The 25,643-nt window shown below is 41.1% G+C and overlaps 1 protein-coding gene across 10 annotated transcripts in view; it reads right to left on the bottom strand.

Moving 5' to 3' along the window:
• LOC127486052 (uncharacterized) overlaps positions 1-25,643 on the bottom strand; it is a 227,872-nt gene that overhangs the window by 88,011 nt on the left and 114,218 nt on the right. For 8 of the 10 annotated variants that reach the window (XR_011384513.1, XR_011384511.1, XR_011384505.1 and 5 more), the window contains 2 exons: positions 18,762-19,048; positions 15,425-15,556 (listed from right to left, as the gene is read on the bottom strand). The gene's annotated coding sequence lies outside the window, so the exon portion shown is untranslated. Of the gene's footprint in view, positions 1-15,424; positions 15,557-18,761; positions 19,049-22,749; positions 23,025-25,643 lie in introns of those variants that run through there. The other 2 variants (XR_011384509.1, XR_011384510.1) reach the window with 2 other exon arrangements.

The raw sequence follows: 25,643 nt of genomic DNA, 5'->3' as shown, positions 1-25,643 counted from the left end.
AAATGGCACTGCGGCCCTGTGCTCATAATGATCAGGAAAGCTCCAGGGACATCATCGATCCAGATCCAGCCGATCAGAAGAGCTCAGGGCAGTGGGGAGCTCTCTAGACCTCCGAGATAACACAGAGCCACTCCTGTTGGTGCAGCACTCTGCCAAACTACCCATGGTCAGGGTACTGAATGGAGGATACCTGCCCAGCATCCTTGGCCTGGTCGGTGGCCGGGGCTGCTGCCCGGAGTCAGACAAGCAGGGCTGGTGCTGTGTTACACCGCGTTAAAGCCACGGCATTCAGTGCTGTCTTTCCATGTCGGTGCCAGTGTGTGTTCTGGCTGCTCCACTTCTAATCCTAACATGCCTGGGGAAGTGGTGGAGGATGTCCCAATTCCTTGGGCCCCTGAAGCCACATGGGAGACCCAGAAGAAGGTCCTGGATCCTGACTTCATATTGGCTCAGTTTGGCCACCATGGTCATTCCAGAAGTGTACTGGCAAATGCAAGACCTCTCTCGCTCTCATACTCTCTCACTCTCTCAATCTCGTTCACCTGCACTTGCTCTTTTTCTCTCTCTTTAATTCTTTTTTTATTTTATTGATTTTTTTGACAGGCAGAGTTAGACAGTGAGAGGGAGAGACAGAGACAAAGGTTTTCCTTCTGTTGGTTCACCTCCCAAATGGCCACTATGGCCAGCACTACACTGATGCAAAGCCAGGAGCCAGGTGCTGTCTCCTGGTCTCCCACGCAGGTGCAGGCGTCCAAGCACTTGCACCATCCTCCAGTGCCCTCCAGGGCCATGGCAGAGAGCTGGACTGGAAGAGGAGCAGCTGGGACTAGAACATGGTGCCCATATGGGATTCTGGCCCTGCAGGCGGAGGATTGGCAAGTGAGCCACGGCGCTGGCCTTCTCTCTCTTTAATTCTTAGAAACAAATGAAATAAATATTTTTATTAAAAAAGCCCCATTATCATCTCATTAGATAGAGAAATAACCTGAAAAGATTCAATCCCATTCATGATAAAAAAACACAACTCCACAAAGTAGGTATAAAAGGAACAGGCATCAAAATCTTGAAGGCTATGTATCACAAATCAATAGCCAATGTCATGCTGGATGGGCAAAAAGTGAAAGCATTTTTGTCAAACATGTAACAACACAAGTCAAAACTCTTATTGAATGCAATACTGTAAATTTTCACAGGTGAAAGAAAAGAGAAGAAAGAAAGAAATGCACCAACATTATAAAAGAGAAAGTGAAATTGTAAATCCTTACAGGTAACATGATACAGTACCAGAAAAAAACTAAAATAATCCACCAAAAACACTGCTAGAACTAGTGAAACAATTCAGCGAACTTTCAGGTTACAAATAAACATACTGTGTAAGCAGCAGTTTTTATACATTTTTATACATTAATGATGAACTCACTGACAAAGAAATCAACAAATATCCCAGGGACAATAACCACATAAATAAAAGTTTAGGAAAAAATTTAACCAAAGAAGTCAAAGAGCTCTAAATGAAAATCACCATACACTGATGAAAGAAATCACCAAGGACACAAAAGTGGAAAGATGTCTCTTTTGGTGGATTTGAAGAATCAATATAATTAAAATCTCTACGTAACACTACCTAAAGATTCAATTAAATTTTCATCTAAATGCCAATGATGTTCTTTACAGAATTACAGAAATAAACCTAAAATTCATACAAAATCAGACACGATCCAGAATAGATAAGGTGTTCCTGAGCAAAAAACGGAACAAAGTTAGCCCGGATGCCTCACAATACCGGATTCAAAGTATTCTACAAATCTACACTAAACAAAATATCAAAGCACTTGCATAAAAAGTGACACACTGACCAATGGAAGAAAACAAGGTGAGCTCCAATATTAATGCAAATATGTACAACACCAGATTTTTACAAAATTACTCAGACCATCCATTAGGGTAAGGAAAAACTCTTCAACAAATGCTGTTGGCAAAAAATGGATGTATTTGTAGAGAAGATTGGAATTAGATTCATGACTACCACAAAATATGAAAATCAACTCAAAATGGATGAGAGACCTAAATCTGTAACCCGGGGCTATGAAGCTTTTTGAAGGAAATAGAAAGAAAAGCTCCAAGACACTGGAATAGGGGATGACTCTTAGACAAGACCTTCAAAGCCAAGGCAGCAAAATCAAAACCTAACAAATGGGATAAAATGAAATTAAAAGCTTTGCAAAGCAAAGAAAATCATCACAGAGTGAAGAGACATCCAAGAGAATGAGCAAAAGATACTTGTCAGCTACCTATACAAAAAGGATTAATAACATGAATACACCTGCAACTCAAAAAGAAACCTATAAAAACACAACCAATCCAGTTATGAAATGGCCAAAGGAACTCAACAGACAGTTCCCCGTAGATACACAGATGGCCAACAAATATAGGAAAAAATGCTCAACATCACAAGCTATCAGGGAAACGCAAATCCAAACCACAATGAGATATCAGCTCACACGTACATACTGGCTAAAACGCAAAGGACAGAGAATCACAATGAGGAGGAGGATGTGGGAAAAGGAGAACACTTACACAGTGGTGGTGGGAATGCAAATTAGTGCAGTCGCTGTGGAAAACAGTATGGAGATTTCTTAAAAAACCAGAAACAGACTTTCCATATGATTGAGCAAGCCCTCTACTGGCTATAACCCAGAATACGTAAACATATTGTATCAGAGAGATATGCCCACAATATTTATTGTAGTATGGTTCATGGCAGCCACAACAAAAAATCGTCAAAGACTTCAAACAGCAGTTGAATGGATGATAATAATAATAATATACACACACAAAGAAACAAACTTACAAATCTCTCTTTCTACAAGATTTTTCAAGGACCCACATGATGCTCTCTGCATTACTTTAAAAAACCAGAACAAATGTGGGCACATAACAGACACTCCTTTGAAAGCCAAGAAAAACACATTTACCAAGAGAAAGTCCTCTGCACTAATTCTAACTTCAACAAGCTGACTTCAGCCACAAACATCATTCCCAGGCTAAATCAGGTTCTCCAGGTTCCTAAGCCCCCTATCAACCCAATTTTCTTTCAGATAACATCTTCCCCATCTCATGGTAGTCTGGAGACTTTGGTCGAATTTCCTGATTAACTCAGCACCCATTCCCCAGTCCCTCCTGAAAGGACCCTCTGTCTACCTCCTGATATCTTTTCCCTCACTTTAACTAAGGTTGCTCCCCAGGCCCTGTCCCGAATCTCACACTCTGATGCTCCACTAGTTCTTTTTTTTTTTTTTTTGACAGGCAGAGTGGACAGTGAGAGAGAGAGAGAGAGAAAGGTCTTCCTTTGCCGTTGGTTCACCCTCCAATGGCCCCTGTGGCCTGCGCGCTGTGGCCGGCACACTGCACTGATCCGATGGCAGGAGCCAGGTACTTCTCCTGGTCTCCCATGGGGTGCAGGGCCCAAGTACTTGGGCCATCCTCCACTGCACTCCCTGGCCACAGCAGAGAGATGGCCTGGAAGAGGGGCAACCGGGACCGAATCCGGCGCCCCGACCAGGACTAGAACCCGGTGTGCTGGAGCCGCAAGGCGGAGGATTAGCCTAGTGAGCCGCGGCGCCGGCCCGCTCCACTAGTTCTTACAAGTAGACACTAGTTCTTACAAGTTCTCTCTCTCTCTCTCTCTCTCTCTCTCTCTCTCCACACACACACACACACACACAAATGAAAATACCTTAAAATTCCTCTTTCCACAAACTTTTTCAAGGACTCTCTTGATGCTCTCTGCTTTATCTTAAAAAACCAGAACAAATGTGGGCACATCACAGACACTCCTTTGAAAGCCAAGAAAAGCATGTTTACAAAAAGAAAAGTCCTCTGCCAGAATTCTGACTTCTACAAATTGACTACAAGCCACAAACTTCATTCCCAGAGAAAGACAGGGTCTCCATGTTCCCAAGCCCCCTACCAACCCACTTTTCTTTCAGATAACATCTTCTCCATCTCTTTTTTTTTTTTTTTAATTTTTGACAGGCAGAGTGGACAGTGAGAGAGAGAGACAGAGAGAGAAAGGTCTTCCTTTGCCGTTGGTTCACCCTCCAATGGCCGCCGCTGCAGCCGGCGCACCGCGCTGATCCGATGGCAGGAGCCAGGATCCAGGTGCTTTTCCTGGTCTCCCATGGGGTGCAGGGCCCAAGCACCTGGGCCATCCTCCACTGCACTCCCTGGCCATAGCAGAGAGCTAGCCTGGAAGAGGGGCAACCGGGACAGAATCCGGCGCCCCAACCGGGACTAGAACCCGGTGTGCCAGCGCCGCAAGGTGGAGGATTAGCCTATTGAGCCACGGCGCCGGCCTTCTCCATCTCTTGGTAGTCTGTAGACTTTGGTCGAATTTCCTGATTAACTCAGCACACATTCTTCCAGTCCCTCCTGGAAGTTCTCTCTGCCCACCTCCTGATATCCGTTCCCTCACTTTTCCTAAGTTTGCTCCCCAGGCCCTGTCCTGGATCTCACACTCTGATACTCCACTAGTTCTTACAAGCAGATCTACCAGCTCCTCCCTATTACAACTCTCCTCATGGTGGCCTGCCTTCCTCCCCACAATCCTTCTATTTTCCTTTTCTATCATAGGATGGTGACATACAGAAATAACCTGTTTTCAGCTCCCAAAACATTGCATGCCCCAGGTTCTTCCATTTGCATCTAACCCTCTACTGCCGCTGCATGAAGTACTTGCAATCCAATCATCCTTAGCCTGAAACTCTAAAACATAACAACTATTACCACGTCTCCCCAAAGCAGACTTCTTACGTTTTGTACTCTGAGTCCATACATGCAGTTTTCCTCCCAGGTCTCCCTCCCACTGCCTGGAGACACAGTCTTCCCATATTAACATGTTCTTTGGCCCCTAATTCTCGGCAGAGCCCAAGAGAACTCATTCACCAATATCTTGTTCACCTCTGTCTCTGTGGCCAACACTCTATTCTAGGAACACTAGACCCCCACATTTCTGTCTCCATATGTCTATAGGGATCCCCAACTTGACCCTCCTTCCAAAAGCTTGGAAGTCCACCTTGCTCTCAGCCTGGCCAGCCCAACCCCAGGGAACAGGGTTCCCTTCCCTTCCCTTCCCTTCCCTTCCCTTCCCTTCCCTTCCCTTCCCTTCCCTTCCCTTCCCCTTGGGCCCAAGGGCTGCCATCAACAGGACACAGCCACATGTACTACTAATCAGTAGCTCCTGTCCAGGGTGAAGGCCCAGCTAGGTTTTACCAGGAAGCCAAGCAGGATCCATAAATGGAAGACTACCCAGCAGCTGAACTTCTGTGTCAACTTGGTGTCCAGTTTCGTATCCATGAAAATGTCTACAATGAAATTTATAAAACATTAAAGAAATGGAAAAAGACAAAATAATGGAAAAATCTTCCACGTTGACTCATTGGCAAAATCAACATAATAAAAAATATCCATTCTACCATAAGCAATTTACAGACACAATGGTATCCCAATCAAAGGTCAAATAACATTTTGCCTAGGTGGAGAGAAAACAATGAGAAATTTTACATGAAAACACAGAACATCTGAATAGTGAAAGCAATCTCAGACAACATAAAAAAAACTCGAAGGGCAGTTACAATCAAAACAGCTTGGTATATGCAAAAAATTAACTGAAATGTGATCCCTGTTGAACATGGGAGTGGGAATGGGAGAGGGAAGAGATGTATAATTTGGGACATGCTCAGGCTGACTTGCCCCAAGTGGTGGAGTTGGAAGCATACCAGGGGATTCCAGTTCAATCCCATCGAGGTGGCATGTACCAATGCCATCTCACTGTTCCAGGTGATCAATTTCAGTTCACAGTTGGTCATGGTGGAGGGACTGGGAGTCATAGGGAGCACATAGACAAGTCTAGTACCTGCTAACGCTAACCGATGGAGTAAATAAAGGGGAGAGTGATCCAACATGGGAAGTGAGATACTCAGCAGACTCATAGAATGGCAGATGTCCTAAACAGCACTCTGGCCTCAGAATCAGCCCTAAAGGCATTCAGAGCTGGCTGAAAAGCTCATGAGAGTATTTCAGGCATGGAAAGCCAAAACACTCTGGCAAAAGATCTCTGTGAGTGAGATCCCAGTGGAAAGAACAGGTCTTCAAAGAAGGAGGTACCTTTCTCTGAAGGGAGGAGAGAACCTCCACTTTGACTAGGACCTTGTCTAAACAAGATAAGAGTTGGAGAACTCAGAGGGCTTCCATAGCCTTGGAAACTCATGACTGGAGCATAGGGAGATTACTGATGCCATAGACAGGAGTGTCAATTGGTAAAGTCAACAACAGAAGTCACTGTGCACTTACTCCTCATGTAGGATCTCTATCCTTAATGTGCTGTACATTGAGATTTAATGCTATAACGAGTACTCAAACAATATATTTCACTTTGTGTTTCTATGGGGGTGCAAACTGTTGAAATCCTTACTTAATGCATACTAAACTGATCCTCTGTAAAAAAAAAAAAAAGAAATTATCAATTCCCAACTTGACTCTCACTGGGATTAAACATGACAATAGGTCTGCTCTGATTTCATCATCATTTAAAAAAAATCATCTATTATTTTTCACTTTATGTTTCTGTGTGGGAGCAAACTGTTGAAATCCATACTTAATGTATACTAAGCTGATCTTCTGTATATTAAGATAATCGAAAATGAATCTTGATGTGAATGGAAGGGGAGAGGGAGTGGGAAATGGGAGGGTTGTGGGTGGGAAGGACTGTATGGGGGGGAAGCCATTGTAATCCATAAGTCGTACTTTGGAAATTTATATTCATTAAATAAAAGTTTAAAAAAAAATAGAGAGAGAGAGAGAAATGGAAGAGAAAAGAATCACCTGAAATAATATACACATCTCCACTAATCTATCTTTGAAGAAGGAGCTAAAGATCAATCCCAGGTGCAAAGGACAGCTTTTTCAAAAAATGGTCCTGAGAAAATTCTACATGCAGAACTATGAAAGAAGAACCATATCTTAATTATATACACGCCAAAGAACAAAATATAAAACTCAATATCAAACTACTAGAGAACATTGGGGAAAACTGAAAGACATTGGCATAGGCAAAGATTTCTGAGGAAAGATCCAAGTAGCACAAGTAATGAAAGCAGAAACAGACAAATGTGATTCCATGAAGCTGAGAAGCTTCTGTGCTGAAAAAGCAACACTCAGCCATGTGAAGAGGCAACAGAAAGAATGGGAGAAAATGGTCTGGACACTATGAAACTGATAAAAGATTAATATCCAGAATCTACAAAAAGCTCAAGGAACTCAACAACAAGAAAACAAAAAATCCAGTTAAGAATGGGCAAAGGACATGAACAGGCATGTTTCAAGAAAGGAAATTCATATGGCCACAGACACATGGAAAAAGGCTCAGGATCACTAGCCATCAAGGAAACACAAATCAAAACGACAATGAGGTTTCACCATACCACAGTCAGAATGGCTCTCATACTAAAATCAACAAACGATAAATGCTGCTGAGGATCTGGCACTATGCTACCCTAATACAGTGTTGGTAGAAATGTAACCTGGGGAAGCCCCTGCCTAACACAGTATGGGGATACCTCAAAAAGCTGAAAATAAATCTACCGTATGACCCAGAAATCTATCTCCTGGTGATTTAACCCTAGGAAATTGAAATTCGCAGATCTGAAAGGGTTATCTGTACCCCCACGTTTACTGCAGCATAGTTCACAACAGCTAAGATATGGAACCAAACCTGATGTCCATGAAATGAAGACAGGAAGCTATGGGTCTCCAGAACAGCAAGATTATCCAGCAGTTGAGGTTCAGCGTCCACTCTGGGTACAGGGTCACATCCGTGTCCTCCGTGGGGGGGAGGAGAGGCAGACACCTGCATCTAGGCTTCCTCACAGCTGAGCCCATGCCTATGCCCGCTGCCTACAAACCTACGGATTTGGGGGAAGAACACAGCTGGGAAGAGCCGGGATTCTGGCTCCTTTGAGGCAGGTCCTGGGCATTTCTCTGTCCATAAGCTTAAAAGCAGCAAATTCCTCCCACACTCACCAAGCCTACCGTACTGCTGCCACCAATGCCACTGGCAGCAGACAATGACACCACTGCCGCAGACATATCCGACTTCTCCCCGAGGCCTACTGCACAAGCGCCACCCAATTAACACCCGCCCCTTCCTCCCAGCATACACAGTGGCAATGGAAGACGTCACGCTGCCTTGAAGAACCGAGGCCAGCTGCCTGAGCCCCAGCCTGGCATGCTGAATGGCGCATATCCGCCCAGCATCCTTGGCCTGATTGGGGCTTGTGGCTACTGCCTGGATCAGACAAGCAAATGCAGTGTAGGGGTTGTTCCACGGAAAGGGAGGGCAGTAGTGTGGGGACAATCACTGTGTACTTTAATTTGCATTTATGAAATGCATGGATTTTTTGGATATCTTAAATAAAAAACAGTATCTTATGAGAATACCTGCTCTGTGTTCTCTTGGTCATTTCCTAGCCCCTCCCCTTATGTCACAATGGTAGGTGACTCTGTCATTCATCACTTTGTCCCTGGGAACAGGCTGCCTTGCTTGAAGTCCTAACTCAGAACTATTCATCCCACACTTCCAGAATACACATTCTTCTCATCAGTCCCAGGAACTTCCTCTAGGATACACCATATGCTAGGCCATAAAGCAAGCCAAGCAAACTCAATAACTGAAATCATTTCATGCATCTTCTATGACAAAAATGCAAGGAAACTGGAAATCAACAATTCAAGAAACTCCAGAACATATGCAAACACGTGGAGACCGAACAACATGCTCCTGAATGAATGGTGGGTCGTAGGAGAAACCAAAATGGAAATCAAGAAATCTCTGGAAATGATCAAAGATAACAGTACAACATAGCAAATCGTATGGGACACAGCAAATACAATGTTCAGAGGGAACTTTATAACAATTTGTACCTACAACAAGATACTGGAAAGGAATCAAATAAATGAGCTTTTCAAAGCATCACAAAACCTAGAAAACCAACATATCAAATTCCAAATTAGTAGGATGAAAGAAATCATGGAAATTTGAGAAGAAATAAACAAACTTGAAGCAAAAACATTACAAAAGATCATTGATATGAAAGTCTTGTTACTGAATATTTTTTACAAAATTGCTGAAAATCTCCAAAACAAACAAACAAACAAACAAAAACAGGAATAAGACCCCAATCACTAAAATCAGAAACAAAAAACAAACTGTAATAATAGAAACCCACCATAAGGAATTGCTACAATGTACTGCTTGCCAATGAATTGGACATTCTTGGAAAATCTCTCTCCCTCACTTCGTAACTCTGCCTTTCAATTAAATAAATATTTAAAAACATGTAATTATTTCAATAGATGAAAACAGCTGGAAAATATGCAAAAACCTTTCAGAAAGAAAACCTTAGGCAAACTGACAGTAGAAGAACATTCCTCTACACCATCAAGGCAATTTATGTCAAACCGACTGATAGCATGTTATGAATGGGGACAAGTTGCAAGCATTCCCAACTACGATCTGGAATCATACAAGGATGCACCCTCATTATTGCTATTCAAGATAGTTCTGGAAGTTTTAGAGCCATTAGGCAAGAAAAAGAAATCAAATGGATACAAATTGGGAAGGAGGAAGTCAAACTATCCCTCTTTCAAAAGGACATGATTTTATCAATGGGGGAACCAAGAGACTATTAGAACTCATAATAGAGTTTGGAAAAGTGGCAGGAAATAAAATCAACACAGAAAAATCAATAGAATTTGTATACACACAATGTCATGGCTGAGAAACAACTTTGAAAATCCATTCCATTCACAATAGCTACTAAAATTTAAATACCTTGGAATAAAGGTAACCAAGGAGCTTGAAGCTTTAAAAAGCAACTCCAATACTTTTCCAACTATTTCAAAATAATGAACTGGATCAAATAAGATTCAACTCTAACAGACACTTTTTGTGAGGCCAGAATTACTCTGACCACACAAGATAGCTAAACACTGAATGCTAACAAAACTGCTGGCCTAGATCCTAAATGAAAAATATGCAAACATTCTCAACAAAAATCTAGCCAAACAAAACCAAAACCACATGTCAAAGCTCATGCATAACCTTCAATTGGAATTTATCCCAGAAATGCAATGATGTTCCACATTTGCGAATTAATATACATGATAAATTATATCAAAAATGGAAGAATAAGACCACATTGTCAGCGCCAGCACTGTGTTACAGTGGGTTAAAGCTACAACACACAATGCCTCCATTCATATGGGTGCCGTTCCACATTCAGGCTGCTGCACTTCCAATTCTGCTCCCTCCTAACGTGCCTGAGAAAGCGGCGGAGGATGTCTCAGTTAGTTGGGCCCTTGCAGCCACATAGGAGACCTGGAAGAAGGTTTTGGATCCTGACTTAATATTGGCTCAGTTTGGCCATCGAGGTCATTTAGGGAGTGTACTAGCAAAGAGAAAATCTATCTCCCTCCCTACTTCCCTCCTTATATCACTTTTGCTCTTGCTCTACCTCTATCCCTCTACATAAATTCTTGCAAACAAGTGAAACAAATCTTTTGAAAAAACACATCATCATCTAATTAGATACAGAGATATCAATAGAATAAAAATGATTTAAAATACACAGAATAGATATAGAAGGAATAGATATCAAAATCATAAAGACTGTGTATGACATACAAACAGTCAATATTATGCTGGATGGGGAAAATGTGAAAACATTTGTCTCAAACATGTAACAACACAAGGATGTCCCTTATTACCACTCTTCCTGAATGTAGTACTGTAAATTTTCCCAAGAACAATGAGGGAGAATAAAGAAATAAGCAGCAAATAGGTTTGAAAATTGAACATCAAATTCTAAGGGCTTGCTGGTGACACGATATTGTAACAGAAATACTGAAACAATGAACCCAAAACACTGCTTGAACCCAAAACACTGCTAGAACTGGTGAAACAATTAAGTGAAGTTACAGCTTACAAATAAATATACGGTAGAAACAGCAGTTTTTAACATTAATGATGTATTAAAGCTATAATCACAATTAGCATATCTTGATAAAAGAAATCACCAAGGACACAAATAATGAACAGATATTTCCTTTCATGGATTGGAAGAATCAGTATCATTAAAATGTCTACCTTATCTAATGCAATCTAAAGATTCAATTAAATTTTTATCAAAATATCAATGACATTCTTTGTGGAAAAACCAAAAAAAAAAGCCTAAAATTCATACAAATCACAGAAGATCCAGAACAGCTCGGGGGTTCCTTACCAAAAAAAGAAAACAAAACAAAAGTACCTGGATGCCTCACAACACCTGATTCAAAGCACACTACAAATAAACACTAATTAAAACATCACAGCACTGGCATAAAATATGACACACTGACCAATGGAAGAAAACAATGCAAGTCCCAAAATTAATAGCAATATGTACAGACATCTGATTTTTGATAAAAGGTCTCACTCAGATCATTCACTGCTCTAAGGAAAATCTCTTCAACCAATAGCGTGGGCAAAACTGCATGTATTTATGTACGAGATTGAAATTAGATCCATTACTCTAAGAAAAGAAGAAAATCAACTCTAAATGGATCAGAGACTTAAATGTAACACCAGGGACTATGAAGCTGTTGGAAGCAAATGTAGAGTAAGTGCTGCTGGAAGACACTGAAGTACAGTATGACTCTTAGAAAAGACCTTCAAGGCAAAGGCAATAAAATCAAAACTAATCAAATGGGATACGAAATGGCCAAAGGAGCTGAACAGTTCTCCACAGAAATACAAATGGCCAACAATTCTATGAAAGAAATGCTCAATATCACAAGCCATCTGGGAAATGCAACTCAAACCACAATGAGATATCAGCTCACCTTCTCAAAACAGTTAAGCTCCAAAGGACAGAGAGTCACAATGACTAGGTGGAAGTGGGAAATGGGAAACACTTACATGATGGTGGTAAATGTGTAAATTAGTGCAGCTGCTGTGGAAAGTGGTATGGAGATTTCTTAAGAAACCAGAAACAGACTTGCCATATGATGGAGCAATCCCACGACTGGCTATAACCCAAAATACATGAACGTACCATATCAAAGAGATACCATCACCACAGTATTTCTAACAAAGAATCCACAAAGATTTTTAAACAAAAGTTGAATGGATGAGGAAAAAGAATAAATATACCAAAGGCATCAAATTGAATGCAACTGCAGAACATCATGTTTGAGAAATCAGCCAGAAAAAAAGTACCAAAGATAATACCTTATATGTGGAAGCTAATATATTTTATAAAATCAAAACACCAAAACAAGAAAATAAATGCCACTAGGTTTTCCCACTGCTGCAAATATATTCCTAAAACACTTTGCTTGACAGACCAATGGTTAAGAATACAATACTGGGGCTGGAGCTTAAGTTTAGTAGATTAAGCCACCACCTGTGGTGCTGGCATATCCTTTAGGTGCCAGTTTGAGTACAGCTGCCCCAATTCCAATTCATGTCCCTGCTGATGTTCTGAGTAAGTAGTGGAAGATGACCCAAGCACTTGGACCCCTGCACCCATGTGGGAGACCTGGAAGAAACTCCTGGCTCTTAGATTTGGATCAGCCCAGCGCTGGGCCCTGTGGCCATTTCAGGAGTAAATCAGTAGATGGAAGACCTCTATCTCTGTGTCTCCCAATCTCTGGAACTCTGCCACTTAAGAAAATATATCTTTTTGATAAAAGAACACTACACAGCACATGTGGAACTCTGTCCACTCTACCTTTTACCTGATGAATACTATGGTTAGTGGTTAAGTAAGCTTGTGAATATAACATGGACTAACATTATGCCTTGCAGAAATTGATGAAAAGAAGAGAAAACAGGGAGAGAGGTGGATGGGGAGGGAGAGACAGAAAGAGAGATCTTCCATTTCCTGGTTCACCCCACAAATGAGCACAACAACCTGGGTTGGGCCAAGCAGAAGCCAGGAACCAGGAGCTTCTTCTGGGTATCACACATGAATGCAGAGAACCAAACATTTAGCCATTCTCTGCTGCTTTCCCAGGCATATCAACATGGAGCTGAATGAGAGGTGGAGTAGATGGGACTTGAACCAACCCCCCTGTGGGATGCCACAGCACCGGCACACCTGTTCTTATTTCTTAACTTCTTATTAGCCCTATTACTGTAATATAAATTGAAAATATATTATCTAAAGTAGAAGGAACAAAAAGGAAGGAAATGAGGAAAGAAACAAAGAGAGAAGGATAGAAGGTGGACTCTGGAAGAGACAGTGTTGGAAGGAAAGCAGAGAAAAGGGAATATGGATTTATTCTTAAATCAGTCTATAAATTATACTGAAGAATTTATTACCCCTAAACATATGCACATATCCACTGCACACAATATCAATGTTTAATGGAAACTTATAGAAAAAATAAGCACTTACACTACAGAGAAAACGAAAGACACAATGTGCACGTTAGTAAAACTGTGTACGTGGAAAATTCTAGGACTTTTATAAAAATGATATAAGAAAATGTTTCTGTAGAAATAATCTAAAAGTAAGAGTAAGCAATAGAGGTCGGCACTGTGGCACAGCAGGTTAAAGCCATGGCCTGAAGCACTGGCATCACGTATGTGCACTGTTTCTAGTCCCAGCTGCTCCTCTTCCGATCCAGCTCTCTACTATGGCCTGGGAAACAGTAGAAGATGGCCCAACTCCTTGGGTCTGTACATGAATGTGGGAGACCTGGAAGAAGCTCTTGGTTCCTGGCTTCAGATTGGCCCAGCTCCAGCTATTGCAGCCATTTTGGAGTAAACCAACAGATGGAAGACGTCTTTCTGTCTCTACCTCTCTCTGTAACTCTGTCTTTCAAGGAAATAAAATAAGTCTTTAAAAAAAGAGTAAGCTATATAATTATGTTACTCAAAAATACCCATAATAACACTGTACTGTAGAGAATGACACATCATTTAAGTAACACTTAAGGAAGAATGCACCTTCCTAATAAATGTCACAGTCTGACACAGAGACAGTTTAGGGACTCTAAAAGAAACTAGAAATATATGAGTTGACAAAAAAAAATCAATCGTAGAATAGGAAGTATCACGAAGTATGCATTCCAACAAATTATGAAGCTATTCCAAGAGCTCATAACCGTATTCTTTCTGTTTAAGTCCTGCAGGACTCAAGCCAACCCTAGCCCCCAAAAATAATAAAAGCAAAAACACCATGAAAGCAGGAGCTTTCACGCACAGCTGCCTAGAAGGATATGAAAAATACCCATCACGACAAACACTCTCTTTCCAGAATCTTTTTCAAGGACCCTTAGGAAGCATGCAGTATAATCTTAAATAACTAGAATGAAGGTGAGCACATACAGACACATTCGAAAACCAAGAAGCACACGTTTACCAAGAGAGAGTCCTCTGCCTGAATTCTGACTTCTACAAGCTGACTACAAGCCACAAAAATCATTCCCAGCCTAAGACAGGGTCTCCATGTTTCCAAGCCCCTTATCAACCCAGTTTTCTTTCAGATAACATCTTCTCCATCTCGCAGTGTTCTGCAGATGCTATTTGAATTCCCTGATTAATTCAGCATCCATTCCACAGTCCCTTCTCGAAGTTCCCTCTACCCAGACCCCCGTCTTCCTTCCCTCACTTTTCCTAAGATTTCTCCCCTGACCACCTCCCGGGTCTACCACTCTGATACTCCACTAAGTTCTTACAAGTTGACCTAACACCTCCTTCCTGTTACAATTCTGCTAAAAGTCACCTGACTTCCTCCATACCATCCTTCCATTTTCCCTACCTATCGTAGGATGATGACATAAAGAAATTACCTGATTTCAGCTCCCAACTACCAAGTGTCATGCATGTCCCAGGTTCTTCTGTGACATCTAACCCTTAACAGCCCCCCTCCAGAGATTCCTTGTAATCTTGTCATTCTTAGCCATGAATTCTAAAACCCAACCTTTTATTTCCATGTCTCTCCAAACCAGACTTTTTGTGTTTTGTGCTCTGAGGCAACAGCACACACTTGTCCTCCCAGGTCTCCCATTGCCTGGATGCCACAATATTTCCCCTCTTAGCACATTCTGTGGCCCCTGATTCACTACAAAACTCAGGGTAACTCATTCTCCAACATCCTATATGTCCCTGTCCTCACGGCACCTAATTCCACTACCCCGCTGGCCCCTACATTTCTTTTACCCTAATCTGTGGGGTTACGCCACATGACCATCCAGTCATGGGATGAAAGTCAACGTCACTGTCAGCTTGGCTCGCTCAGCCTCGCGGTGTCCATTCCCTTCTCTTTCCCTTGGGCCCCAAGGCTGATGCAAACATGAGGTGGTCACGTCTGCTCACCAGTTGCTCCTCTCCAGGAAGAAGCCCCAAGTGTGTTTAGCAGGAAATCGAGCAGTCTCTAGAAATGGAAGATGACTCAGCAGCTGAACTTCAGCGTCAACTCTGCGTCCAGTTTCATATCCATGAAGATGTCTACAATGAAAATTAATAAACATTAAAGAAATGGAAGAAGATACTAAAAAGTGGAAAAATCTTCCAAGTTCATTCATTGGTATAATTTACGTAATGAAAATTTCAATTCTACCATAAGCAATTTAGAGACACAATGGGATCCCAAAGAAAGGTCAAATGACATTTTGTCCAGATGGAGAGAAGACAATGCTAAAATTCATATGGAAACACAGAACATCCGAAGAGTGAACACAATCTTATACAACATAAACAAAACTTGAATCATCACAATAACAGATTGCAAGACACAGAACAGGGCAGTTACAATCAAAACAACTGGTATAGTTAAAAAATTGACATATAGAACAATGGAACAAAGAAGAAACTCCAGAAATCATTGCACACATCTACAGTCAATTTATCTTGGAAGAACGAGCTAAAGGTTAATTCCAATTGCAAAGGACAGTTTCTTCAAAAAATGGTCCTCAGAAAACTGGACCTCTATATGCAGAACCATGAAAGAAGTTCCATACTATACACCTTATTAAAAAAGAAACTAAAAATAGTTCAGGGAACAAAATCTAAACCCAATCTCATCAAATTACTAGAGAATATTGGGGAAAACTGAAAGACACTGGCATAGGCAAAGATTTCTGGGAAAAGACAGCAGAAGCACAAGCAATAAAAGCAGAAACAGAAACAGACAAATGTGATTCCCTCAAGATGAAAAGCTTCTGTGCTGCAAAAGAAACACTCAGCAATGTGAAGAGGTAACTGAAAGAATGGGTGAAAATGGTCTGCACACTATGAAACTGATCAAAGATTAATATCCACAAACTACAAAGAGCTCAACAACAAACCAAAAAATCCAGTTAAGAATGGGCAAAGGACATGAACAGGCATGTTTCAAGAAAGGAAATCCATATTCTCCAGGGTGACTGTTTTATAATTCTTTATGTTCTACTCTGGCAAGGATGCTTTCCCTGATGAGTTTTATTCAACAAATAAGCATGAAAAGCAACTAGTACTGGGTGACTGTAATTTCACATAAAAGACTCCAACATAACACATTAAATGGAACATATTAACTATAAAAAAAGAAAGGAAATCCATATGGCCAACAGACACATGAAAAAATGCTGAGGATCACTAGCCATCAAGGAAATGCAAAACAAAATGGCAATGAGGTTTCACCAGACCACAGTCAGAATGGCTCTCATACAGAAATCAAAAAATGATAACTGCTGCTGAAGATTTGGGGAATATTTTTTTTTTGACAGGCAGAGTGGACAGTGAGAGAGACAGAGAGAAAGGTCTTCCTTTGCCGTTGGTTCACCCTCCAATGGCTGCCACGGCCGCACGTGCTGCGGCCAGCACACTGTGCTGATCCGATGGCAGGAGCCAGGTACTTTTCCTGGTCTCCCATGGGGTGCAGGTCCCAAGCACTTGGGCCATCCTCCACTGCACTCCCTGGCCATAGCAGAGAGCTGGCCTGGAAGAGGGGCAACCGGGACAGAATCCGGCGCCCCGACCGGGACTAGAACCCGGCGTGCCAGCGCCACAGGTGGAGGATTAGCCTAGCGAGCCACAGTGCCGGCCTGGGATATATGTTACCCTTATCCACTCAGTTTGGTGGGAATGTAGACTGGTAAAGCCATTGCAGAAGACAGTATGGGAATACCTCAGAAAGCTGAAAATGTATCTACCATACAACTCAGCAATCCCTCCCCTTGGGATTTACCCCTAGGAAATGAACTCAGCAGATTTGAAAGGGTTATCAGTACCTCCACCTTTAGTGCAGCTCAGTTCACAACAGTTAAGATATGGAATCAAACCTGGTGTCCATGAACTGATGACTGGATAAGGAAATTATGGCATATATACACTATGGAATATCACCATTGGGGAACACAGAAATGCTGTCTTTAGCAACAAAATGGATGTAACTGGAAACCAGTATATTCAGTGAAATAAGTCAGTCCCAAAAGGACAAATAACGTATTTTTTCCCTAATTTGCGGTAACTAAGAGAGTACCTAAATGTAATGTGTAGGAGACAAAATGACATTCTGCGATAAGATGGTTTCTTATAGTTCTTATCTCACTTTTAAAGAACAGTGCTTTTTTCTTCATACTCCGGTTGAATACAGTTACCATATCATATGTATATGCAGTTAACTGAAAATAGATAATTAGAAGAATTAAGAGTAGAAACAAGAGAAGGAGGAAGAAGAAGGCTAGGAGTGTAGGTTTGAGAGTTGGTAGCGTGAAAGAAGTACCAGTATGTATGTTCTGAATCTGTATATAAGAAATACATGAAATTTACATACCTAATATAAAATTTTTAAAAGTACATAATCCTGCCAGTGCCGCAGCTCACTATGCTAATCCTCTGCCTTGTGGCGCTGGCACACCGGGTTCTAGTCCCAGTCGGGGTGCCGCATTCTGTCCAGGTTACCATTCTTCCAGGCCAGCTCTCTGCTGTGGCCTGGGAGTGCAGTGGAGGATGGCCCAAGTGCTTGGGCCCTGTACCCCATGGGAGACCAGGAGAAGTACCTGGCTCCTGCCATCGGATCAGCACAGTGTGCCGGCTGCAGCGCGCGCGGCCGCAGTAGCCATTGGAGGGTGAACCAACGGCAAAGGAAGACCTTTCCCTCTGTTTCTCTCTCTCACTGTCCACTCTGCCTGTCAAAAAAATTTTTTAAAAAAGTACATAATCTCCTAGCCAGACTAACAAAAACGATAAAAACTCCAGTAAATAAAATTACAGACAAAAAAGCAGACATCACAACCAACATCACTGAAACACAAGGTTTCAAAGAAATAGCTTTTCAGTACCATATGCTAACAAACTGGAAAACCAGGAAGACAGGCAGAAATTCCTGGATAACAAGTACACGTAACCTACTAAGATTAATTCCAGAAGATAGAGACATCCTAAAAACAATCATAGAAATCCATGAAAGCTAAAACACCCACCAAAAACACTGCTAGAACTGACGAAATAAATAAGTCACAGGTTACAAATAAACATACCTTGTAACCCGCAGTCTTGTCCTCCAGCGCAAGCCCAGCCACCCGCTTCTCCACTTCCCACAGCTGAGCCGCCGCCCGCCCCCACTACCGCCCAGCCTGAGGACCTGAGTGTCTACACTGCTCCGAGGAGCCACGAACACACCCCGCCCTCGAGGTCCCAGGCCTCTCATTGTTTCATAAGAAAAACTCACCTTCACTCCTGCACTCTCCGGGCCTGTACCTCTGCCGAAAACGCCGCCATCAGCCGACAACTCCTGCAGCCGACAACACGCCGCCACCGCCGGATACATCTTCTTGCTCTCCACCAGGCCGACTGCGCAAGCGCCAGCCATCCAGGACCCTCCTCTCCCTCCCAGCAAGCACAGGAGCACCAGAAGCGTACAGGCAGCGTAAAAACGTGGGTAACAGCTGTCTTGTCTCCAGGCTAGAATAGCGGGCCTGTGTTGATCTCAAGTGTGCTCTAGGTAGGTAACCTATTCTGATACAAAAAAAAAAAAAAAAAGGCCTGTTGTTTGCAAAAAAAAAAAAAAAATGGATGCAACTGTAAAACCTTACACTTTGTAAAATAAGCCTTTCCAAAAAAGACAAATACCGTATATTCTCCCTGATCTGTGGTAACAGAGTACCTGAAAAGGTGATCTATAGAAGTTATATTGACACTTTGACATATATTGATTTTAAGCAACTCGTCTTGCGGATATAATAATTTTAAACAAACCATGTCTTGCCTGTTTAGGAACGGATTTTTTTTTTTTCAATTCTTTTGACTGTTTGTTGAATTCTTTACTTAGTGTAGGGTTTATATTATGAGTATAAAATAATTGAAAATAGATTTCTCTATAAAATAAGAATGGGAATAGTGGATGGGGGATAAAGTGGGATAGGAGCTGAGGCTGGTGCTGTGGTGCAGCGGGTTAACGCCCTGGCCTGGAGCACCGGCATCCCATATGGGGGCCAGTTTGAGAACCAGATTCTCCGGTTGCGATCCAGCTCTCTGCTATGGCCTGGGAATGCAGTGGAGGATGGCCCAGGTCCTTGGGCCCCTGCACCCATGTGGGAGACAAAGAGGAAGCTCCTGGCTCCTGGCTTCAGATCAGCACAGCTCTGGCCATTGTGGCCAACTGGGGAGTGAACCATCGGATGGGAGACCTCTCTCTCTGTCTCTGTCTCTCTCTGCCCCCCCACCTCTCCTCTCTCTGTGTAACTCTGACTTTCAAATAAATAACTCTTCAAAAAAATGAAGAGGGATGGGAGCATGTTTGGGTGGGTGGGTAGGAGGCAGGGAGGTTAGAGTGGGAATATTCAGTGCTTTTAAATTTGTATATATGAAATACATCAAGTTTGAATACTTTAAATCAAAAGTTTCTAGGTAAAAAGAGAGGTAAAATTTTTAATAATTCATGATGAGTGAGATAGCAAGAGACAATTCTCATCTACTGAGTCACTCCCCAAATGCCCTCAAGATGGGACTAAAGCTGAGAAGTGGGATCTTCATCCACGTCTCCCACATGGCTGACAGGAACTAAGGCCTTGAGCCACCCTCTAGGATATACAATAAGGTAGGCCATAAGTCTCAGCTAATTCAAAAAATATGTAAATCATACCATGCATCTTCCACGACCACATGGAATGAAGGGGCAAATGACCACACCAAGAACCTCAAGAACATATTCAACCACATGGAGACTGAACATGCTCCTGAAGGAACTGTGAGTCATAGAAAAAATTTAAAAAAGATGAAAACAAACAAAGATGACAGTAAAACATATCAAAACTTATGACATACGGAAAAAGAGTATTAAATGGAAAGTTTAGAGAAATTGGTGCCTATACCAAGAAATTGGAAAAGCATCAAATAAGTGAGCCACCAATGTAGTGCCCTTGAAAAACAAATGATATCCATTGCAAAATTATCAAGAGGAAAGAGATAATTAAAATTAGAGGAGAAATAAACAAAATTGAAAGCAAAAAAGAATATGACAATCAGTGAAATGAAGAACTTGCTTAAAAAATTTATACACTCTTGGCCCAACTATCCTTAAAAAAAAGAAGACCCCAATCAGTAAAGTCAGAGATGAAAAATGAAAGGTAACAACAGATACTACAGATGATTGAAAGATTTACCCATCAGGAGCTAATACAAAGGACTGTATGCCAACCAATTAAAAAGTCTGTCTCTCCTACTCTGCCTATAATTCTGCCTCACAAATAAATAAATAAAACTTTCAAATAAACCATAGGCTTATTTCAATAGATGCAGAGAAAGCATTTGATGAAATACAACATTCTTTCATAATGAAAACCTTAAGGAAACTGAGTATAGTAAGAACATTGCTCAACATAATCAAGGCAATTTATGACAAGCCTATAGACAGCAGCTTATGAATGGGGAAATGTTGGAAGCATTCCCGTGAAGAGCTGGAATCAGACAAGGATGACAACTTGTGCCCTTGCTATTCAATATAGACCTGGAAGTTTTAGCCAGACCTATTAGGCAAGAAAAAGAAATCAAAGGATACAAACTGGGAAGGAGGGAGTCAAATTACCCTTACTTGTAGATGACAGGATTCTATATATAGGGGAAATAAAAGTCTCTACGGAGAGACTACTAGAATTCATAAAAAGAGTTTGGTGAAGTGGCAAGATATAAAAGTAACACAAAAATCAATAGTCTATATATAAAAAGCCATGGCTGGGAAAGAACTTCTAAGATTAATCCCATTCACAATTGCTACAAAAAATTAAATACCATGGAATCAATTTTAACAAGGATGCCAAAGATATCTAATATGAAAATTAGCAAACATTAGTGAAATAAACAAAAGCCACAGAAAATAGAAAAAGCTTTAATATTCAAGGACTAAAATAATCAATATAATCAAAATGTCCATAGTACCAAAAGCAATTTACAAATTCATGTGATCCCAATTAAAATGCCAATTACATTCTTTTCAGATCTAGGGGAAAAAGATGCTAAAATTCAAATGGAAACACAAGAGACCCAGAATAGCTGATGGAAACTTCAAAGCCAGAAGCATCACAATACCAGAATTCAAGACATACTTCAGGACAGTTACAATCAAAACAGCCTGATACTGGCAAAAACTACACATGTGGACCAATGGAACACAATAGAAACTCCAAAACTCAATCCACACATCTACAAATAATAAAAATCCAACGATGTGACAAAGTCAGTCTCTTCAAAAAATGATGCATAAAAGGTGGATCTCCCATGCAGAAGTATGAAAATAAAAACTTACCTTATTCTGATACAAAAATCAACTCAAAAAGGATCAAGGACCCAAATGTACAACCCAATACCATCAAATTCTTAGAGAACATTGTGGAAATGATGCAAGACATTGCCATGTGCAGACTTCTTGGAACCCAGAAGCACAGACAACAAAAGCAAAAACACACAAATGGGATTACATGAAGCTGAGAAGCTTTTGCACTGTAAACAAAAACTCAGCAAAGTGAGAGAAAATCTTTGCAAACTATGTAACTGATAAAGTGTTAATATCCAGAATGTATAAAGTGCTCAAGAAACTCAACAACAACAAAACAAACAACGCAGTTAAGAATGGGCAACAGACTTGAACAGACATTCTTCAAGAAAGGAAATTCAAATGGACAACAGACACATGAAAAAAATGCTCAGGATCACTAGCCATTAGGGAAATGCAAAACAAAACCACAATGAAGTTTCACCTCACCACAGTCAGAATGGTTCACATACAGAAAATCAACAAACAAAAAATGCCGGAAAGGATGTGGCAAAACAGTACCCTAGGGACAGACCTGTGCTGTGGTGCACGTGGTGAATCCTCCTCCTACGGTGCTGGCATCCCATATGGGCACCGAGTCTAATCCCAGTTGCTCCTTTTCCGGTCCAGCTCTCTGCTGTGGCCTGGAAAAGCAATGAAGGATGGCCCAAGTGCTTGGGCCTCTGCACCCATATGGGAGTCCAGGAAGAGGCACCTGGCTCCTGGCTTTGGATCAGTGCAGCTCTGGCCGTTGCGGCCATTTGGAGGGTGAACCATTGGATGGAACACTTTTCTCTCTGTCTCTCACTCTCACTGTCTGTAACTCTTCCTCTCAATTATTAATATAATTATAATATTAATATTATTAATATTAATAACACATAATAATAATATAATAATAATACAGTACCCTAATCCATTGGGAATGTAATCTGGTGAAGCCATTGTGGAAGACAGTATGGAGACACCTCAAAAGGCTGAAAATAGATGAATCATATGAACCAGAAATGCCACTCATGGGAATTTACCTAAACAAATTGAAATCAGCAGATGAAAGAGTTATCTGTACCCACATGTTTATGGCTGCTCAATTCACAACAGCTAAGATATGGAATCAACCCAGATGTCTATCAAATGACGATTAGATAAAGAAATTATGGAGGCCAGCACAAAGTGGGTTAAGCCTCCTACTTGATGCACCAGCATCCCATAGCTGTGCCTGTTCGAAGCCTGGATGCTCCCTGATGAAGGCCTAGGAAAACAGTAGAAGATGGCCCAAATCCTTGGGCCCTTGCACCTGTGTGGAAAACCCAGAAGAAGCTGCTGACTCCTGGCTTCACAGCAGCCCAGTTCTACCCATTGCATCCATTTAGAGAGTGAACCAGAAGGAAGACCTCTCATTCTCAGATGGAAGACCTCTCGTTCTCTATCTCTCCCTCTCTCAACTCTGCCTCTCAGAAAAATAAATCTTGAAAAAAAGTAACTGTGGTATATATACACTATGGAATGCTATTCAGCAGGAAAAATGCAATGAAGTCTTTTGCAACAAAATGTATTTAACTAGAAAACATTATACTTAGTGAAATAAGCTAGTCCCCAAAAGACAAATCCCACATGTTGTCCCTGATCTGTGGTGACTAAGAGAGTATTTAACAGGTAATAATGTGTAGGAATAAAATGAGTATTTTGAGATATGATGCTTTTTTTACAAGCCTTGTTTCACTTTGAGGAACAATTTATTTTCTTCATACTATTTGTTGAACTTTTTACTTAGTGAATAGTGACTATTATGAGTATAAAGTTACCTGAAAATATTTTTCTATTAGAATTAACAGTGGAAACAGGAGAGGGAAGAGGAAGTATGGAAGCATGGGCTAGAGGAAGCGTTGGGTGTGAAGAATCAATACGTTCCTGCATATGTATATGGCAAGTACATGAAATTTGTTTACCTCACATAAAATTTTTAAAAACTAAATCAGTCTCTAACAAGACTGACAAAGAAAAAAAGAGAAAAAAACCTCAAAGCCTCAAATAAATAAGATTAGATGAAAAAGCAGACAGTATAATCAACACTACTGAAATACAAGGCTTCAAAAGAAACTGCCATTCAATACTATATGCTAATAAACTGGAAAACTGAGGAAAATGGAGAAGTTTTTCAATACAAATAACTTACCAAATTTAATCCAGAAGATAAAGACAATCTAACAGACTCATAAAAAGTAATGGCATTGTAGCAGTAAGCAAAATTCTTCCATCAATAAAAAGCCCATGACTTGATGGCTTTACTATCCAATTCTACAAAACATTTAAAGATAAACTCCAACAATCTTCAGACTATTTGGAAACACTGAACAGGATGGAACACTGTCAAATACTTTTTAGGAGGCCAACATCCCTTTGATGCCAAAAACAAACCAAGACACAAAATGGAAAGAATACTACAGGCGTATATTCTTGAAGAACATAGATAAAAAGATTCTCAACAGAGTACTAAATAAACAATTGAAAACATCAAAAAACTCATACATAACTATCAATCGGAATTGATCCCAGAAATGCCATGGTGGTTCCATATTTGCAAAACAATAAATATCATAAATTAACATAATAAAAGAATAAAAACCTTACTCTCATTAGATGCACAGAAAGCATTTGATATGATTCATTACCCTTTCACGGCACAAAAAAAACCTCCACACATTAGGCATAGAAGGAACATGCCTCAAAAACATAAATGTGATACTTGACAAAGAATCAGTCAATATTATAGTGAATGAGGAGAAGATGAACGCATTTTGTCAAAATCTGTAACAACACAAGGACATCCACTCTCACCACTCTAACTGAATACAGTATTATACATTTTCACATTTTTTAAAGATTTACTTTATTTTCTTGGAAGGCACAGTTACATACAGAGAGAAGGAGAGAGAGAAGGAAAGAGATCTTCCGTCTGCTCACTTCACTCCACAAATGGCTACAACAGCCAGGGTTCATCCACAATGAAACCAGGAGCCAAGAGCTTCTTCTGGGTCACCCACAAGGGTGCAGAGGCCCAAGCACTTGGGCCATCCTCTGCTACTATCCTAGATGCATTAGCAGGGAGCTGTATCAGAGGTAGAACAGCCAGGATTTGAACCAGAGCTTGTATGTGATACCACAGTGCCAGCCCCATGTTTTATTCTTAAACTTCTTACTTGATGAAGCATTTACCAAAGTCATGTCATCAATGTTTTTCATAAGGTTTATGTATTCATTTGCCAACAGAGTGAAAGAGGCACAAAGAGAGATCTTCTACCTGCTGACTTACTCCTCAAATGCCCCCAAAAGCCAGGACTGGGCCAGGCAGAAGCCAGGAGCCAGGAACTACATCTCTGTCTACAATGTCGGTGGCAGGAATGTTGGGCCATTATTTGTTGCCTCCCAGGTAAATTACCAGGAAACTGAATTGGACATGGAGGACCTGGGACTCATACCAGGCAGGTTGATGCAGGATGCTGACATCCCAAATGTCAGATTAACCTGCTGTGCCTCATGCCCACCCATTTCTAAACTTTTCTGATTATTTACTCCATTTAGTCGAGTTGGGATGCTGTAAGAAAACGCATTACACTGGGAAGTTTATAAACAACAGGGAGTGAACCAGCAGATGGAAGTCTTTTCTCTCTGTTCCTTCTTCTCTCTGTCTGTAACTCTGCTTCTCAAATAAGTAAATAAAACCTTTTTTTAAAAAATAAGGGCAGTGATAGCATTCTCAGAAGATCTGCCCTCATGATCCAGTCACCTCCCAGCACACCTGCT

The sequence above is a fragment of the Oryctolagus cuniculus genome, chromosome 19 (genome assembly GCF_964237555.1).
Source record: "Oryctolagus cuniculus chromosome 19, mOryCun1.1, whole genome shotgun sequence".
Lineage (NCBI taxonomy): Eukaryota > Metazoa > Chordata > Mammalia > Lagomorpha > Leporidae > Oryctolagus > Oryctolagus cuniculus.
Note: the sequence above shows the minus strand (reverse complement) of the source record. Positions and strands in the feature narration are given on the sequence as shown.